This window comes from Galeopterus variegatus, unplaced genomic scaffold (assembly GCF_000696425.1).
Source record: "Galeopterus variegatus unplaced genomic scaffold, G_variegatus-3.0.2 Scaffold8161, whole genome shotgun sequence".
NCBI lineage: Eukaryota > Metazoa > Chordata > Mammalia > Dermoptera > Cynocephalidae > Galeopterus > Galeopterus variegatus.
Window position 1 is genome coordinate 46645 of NW_007734272.1, and position 5383 is coordinate 52027.

Consider the following 5383-nt stretch of genomic DNA (forward strand, 5'->3'; position numbering starts at 1 on the left):
TTATACGTATATATACAGAACCCATATTAAAACAGACCAGAGCCGTTTGAGGCAATAACAATCACAAAATTAATAATAATAACAATATTATTATTAATAATAATAGCAGCAATACCATTATTATTAATACTATGGAATTCTTCCCACATCCCAGAAAAATTCTAAATGCTCAGCATGCATCAAGTCATTTACCTCTTGCAGGGTTGCCCCATTTTACAGTTGAGAGAACAGAGTCACTGAGGGGTTAAACAAACTAGCCCATGGTCATGCAATTAATAATGGTGGCAATGGAATTTGAACCCACACAGTGATTTCATTGCCTAAGTTCTTAAATACTGAGTAATGCAGCATTTCCCTCCCCAAAGAGCAAAAGTTGAGTTTGATAAAAATAATTGTCTTTGTATGACTTCTCCTTCATTTTAAGTCAGTCAGGAATTAACTTTGAGATGTCCCTGGAGCCCAAGTGAGGATGCAGAAGGACCCAGGCTGCCTCCTCTTGCTGTTAGACCCTGTCCTGCCAGAAATTCCCACTGAGATAAGATAGAAAGAGAGCATAATTGCCAGAACACCAGTGGAAATATTTATGTAGGGTTGGGAAGGGAAGAAAAATCCCCAGGAAAGCATTTCGGCCTTCCTTGCACCCAGTTTATTGAACACAAATTAGGTTCAAAACTTTAGATGGTGAGTTTTAAAGATGCTGCATTACAGTCCCTGCTCTTGAAGGACAGAGTGTGGTTCTGGAGTCTGACAAGTAAACACAGGGTTGCAGAATGGTAAGTGATGCAGGAACAATCAGGGAGTCCGATTCTCAGCAGGGGAGTGAAAAAAAATGGGTAGGGAGGATTACATTTGAGTTTTATCTAGAAGGCTGCCTCCAAGACAGAGCAAGGAGAAAAGACATTGCAAGTCTCTCCCATTAACTTATTTGGATTTATTGAGAATATTAACTATCTTCCAAAAGGTATTATCCTTGAAAAATGTTAGGGACATACACTTATCCTAGTGTTCACTAAGAGTTAAGGCAGATTTCAAGTTTACGATCAGGCAGATCAGACTACAGAAAATTCATTCTCTTCTCAAAGCTTATATAGACATTTCTGTCTCAAGCACACCCTGACAGCATGTAATATATTACAATGATGAAAAGAAACCATATCTTATCATCTGTTAAAAACAGTATTGATGGAGAAAGCCGTGGGATTTTTATATAGTAAGAGAGAATTAGAACTTTCCTCATACCTTTTATGTACAAGAAAGTTTGTTCTCAAGGTAGATGATCTGATTTATCTTGAAAAAAATTGAAGTAGCTTGGTATGAAAATTATTCAATTTTAGAAACATTTTGTTATGCTTTGGGACCACTCTGAGGACAAGAGTTTTGACATTTTTCCAATCATTTATTGTTTAAATGTTTCCTGAACTAAGAGACCACACTCTAAGTCCTTTTCTCCGCGTTAGCTGGTGGCAGGTGTAGGACCCTGTGGAGAGGCCAGAAATAGGTGCTCATCTGTGTGTGCACCGGCTCACCCAGCACCTGCTCTCTGGCCACACTTGCTTTTCTCCCTTCTTCTTTCACTACCTCTTCCCCTCAACCTGTCAAAAGCCATAAAAGTGAACAAGAACAGTTAGAAAAGAGGAACAAAGAGTTATTGGAGATGATACTAGAATTATTTCACATCCCTATTTAGGAATTGCACAAAATCATGCTCAGAGAAACTAGTTCTCAACAGCAGGCACCTGAAATGTTCTCCAGAGTGGCCAAAGGACCTGCTCTTACCTGCAGAAGTGCTACTCTCAGGTGGCACGGGTGTCTTCACAGAGGCTGAAGTGAGCAGAGCTCATGTCAGCAGCTAGAAGCTGTCTCTTAAACGACTTTTTTGCTTATCCTCCCACACATTTTGATACCTGTTTGGTTGCCAGATGAAGGAGTGTCAACATTGAGGATTTGCATGTACTTTACCCATGTTTGAATTACTATCATCTATGCATGCAGACCATAGTGGCCTGGGGTAGAGTTGTGTCCTGTGAAGGCATGTGATTAATTTATGGGTGTAATTGTGCCATTATCCTAAGTCCTCCAGTAGGTGTCCTGAAACCTTTATTTCTATTTCAAGAACAAAAACACTTTCTTAGCTCAATTAGAAAAAATGTGAAATACTGTTGCTGACTCATCTAAACAATTTAATAGTCAGGATACATTATTTACTGCCACTTTTTATTATGAAAATATTCTAACACACAGAAAACTTGAGGAAGTGGTACACAAATGTTTGAAGAATGTACACTTAGACCAAACAATTGAGCCAAGCATTTTACCGTATTTGCTTTATATCTTCTCCTGTCTATCTCTGGCTGATCCATTTGAAACTAAGTTGCACATATTCTACTGTGAGTATTAAGCACTTATCTCCTAAGAAAGAAGTTATTCTATATAACCTCGATAAAATGATCAGACCTCATAAAATTAGCATTCATTCCATATTAACATCTGACATTAATCCATATTTAAACTTCCGTGCTTGTCCCAAAGACTTAAGATTCATGAATTGCATTTGGTTGTGATATCTCTCTAATATCTTTTCATCTAGAACAGCTCTGCCCTGTTTATTTAAACAATTTATTTATGTATCACTGACTCTTTGAAGAATCCAGGCCGGGTGTCTTACAGAATGTCTCACATTCTCTATTTGTCGGACTTTCTTTCCTCATGGTGTCATTTAACTGGACTTCCATTCCCTGAATCATCTTCAAATTTATCCAGGCCGGGTGTCTTACAGAATGTCTCACATTCTCTATTTGTCAGACTTTCTTTCCTCATGGTGTCATTTAACTGGACTTCCATTCCCTGAATCATCTTCAAATTTTAAGCTAGGTTTAGAGGCTTTATCACATTCATATTAAACATTTTTTGGCAAGAAAATGTCAGGCTGTACCACTATTAGTGATGCTAAATTCAATCCCTAGGAGAAGGTGGCAACCACAAGCTCCCTCCCTTGTAAAGGTACATTTTCCCCTTTAGGATTTCTAGAAGTCTGTGGGGTGATACTTGGGCACCATGTGACTATCTTGCTTTCCACAATCTTTCACCTAATGATTCTATGGATTTTATATTTTAAAGCAGATTTAGGTTCACAGGAAAATTGAGCAGAAAGCATAGAGAGTTTCTATGTACTCCTCTCTTGCCTCAGACTCCCACCATCAACATCCTACATCAGAGTGGACACTTGTGACAACTGATGAGCCTACACGGACACATCATTATCACTCAAAGTCCGTAGATTGCAATAGAGTTCACTCGTGGAGTTGCATGTTCTACGAGCCCACCATTACAGTTCCTCGCAGAGTAGTTTCACTGCCTTAAATATCCTCTGAGGTCTGCTTCTTCCTCCTACCTCCTGAAGCCCCTGGCAACCACTGCTGTTTTTAATGTCTCCATAGTTTTGCCTTTTCCAGAATGTCATATAATTGACATCATACAGTGATATAGTTAAGATATGTTTGTCCCTCCAAAGCTCATGTTGAAATCTGATCCCCAAGGTGGCAGTGTTAGGAGGTGTTTGGGTCATGAGGGCAGGTCCCTCATGAATAGATTAATGCCCTCCTGGGGGTGGGGCTGGTGAGTGAACTCTAGCTCTATTAGTTCCCTTGAGAACTTGTGAAAAAGGAGCCTGGCACTCCCCTCCCTCTCTCACCATGTGATCTTCTTGCACCTGCTGGCTGCCTGCCACCTCCTGCCATGAGTAGAAGCAGGCTGAGGCCTGAGCCAGATGCAACTGCCTCAGAATCAGAAGCCAAATAAGTCCTTTTTCTTTATAAACTACCCAATCTTAGGTATTCTGATAGAGCAACATAAACAGAACTAATATGGAAAATTGGTACAGAGAATGGGTGTTGTTACAATGATACCTGAAAATGTGGACGTGGCTTTGGAACTTGGTAATGGGCAGAGGTTGGAGGAGTCTGGAGGACTCAGAAGAAAACAAAAAGACAAGGGAGTAGCTGGGACATCTTAGAGGCTGGTTAAATGGTTGTGACCAGAACGCTGATAGAAATGTGGACAGTAAAGACCATGCTGATGAGGTCTCAGGTGAAAATGAGGAACTTACTGGGAACTGGAGAAAAGGTCACCCTTGCTAGATTGTAGCAAAGAGCTTGGTTGCATTGTGTCTATGCCCTATATATGCCCTAGGACTTTGTGGGAGGACAAATTTAAGGGTGATGAATATTTGCCAGAAAAAATTTCCAAGGAGCAAAGCGTTCAGTCACCTATGTGGCTACTTCTAACAGCATAAGGTGAATTACAGTAGCAAAGGCATGACCTAAAGGCTCTCCCCACTGTGCCCAGGAGGCATGACATGGAGTAAAAGGAGATTGTTTTGGAGCTTTAAGATTTAATGTCTGCCTTGCTGTGTTTCAAACTTGCCTGGGGCCTCTTTCTCCTTTCTTTTGACTTATTTCTCCCTTTTGGAATGAGAATGTCTACCCAATGTCAATTCCACCATTGTGTCTTGGAAATAGATCACTAGTTTTTGATTTTTATAGGCTCACAGCTAGAAGAAGTTTTGTCTTGAGTNAAATAGATCACTAGTTTTTGATTTTTATAGGCTCACAGCTAGAAGAAGTTTTGTCTTGAGTCTCAGATGAGACTTTGGACATTTAAGTTGGTGCTGGAACAATCTAAGACTTTTGAGACTATTGGGATGGCTTAAATTCCCCTTATAGTCTTTTCTTTGAGCCATTTAAAGATGGGGATGTTTTGTTTTTAACTCCATATATAGTTTCTACAGTTCACTGAAAACTCAAAAATAAGAGAAGACCTATAAAAACTCTATGTTTTTTTAAATAATGTGTGACTTCTTACATCAACTTTCTATTAGAAAAAATAGTACTTTTAGAATTGGATTTTGTCTTGTGGTCATCTTCTCTATTACACTTTATAAATGATATTTCATTTCTGTAAATAATTGGGAAGTCAAACTAAATCAACTAAAATAGAAATGCTAGATTTACATTCTGACCTCAACACTGTTACCAAAATTATAATGAATCTCACATTGGAAAACCATCTACTAACAAGGAGAGGAGTCCAGTGTGTCCTTCCTTAGAGGAGTATGAACACTGAAAACCCACAACACATTTGTAGTAGAGTAATACCAATTCCTTCATCATTGTTATAGAACTTTAATTTTCATGTACTTCACTTGATATAACCATATCAGCCTATATACTTCATATGGTCATCTTTGAAAAGAAGCATGAACCACACTGGTTTTAGAGAATTAACTTTAAAAAAGGGGGGACTAAAAAAAAAGTCATTTATGAAAAAATTTCCTTTGTCTTGCAAATCGTTCAATGAAATTTTTTTCTTTTTTGAAAATAACTGC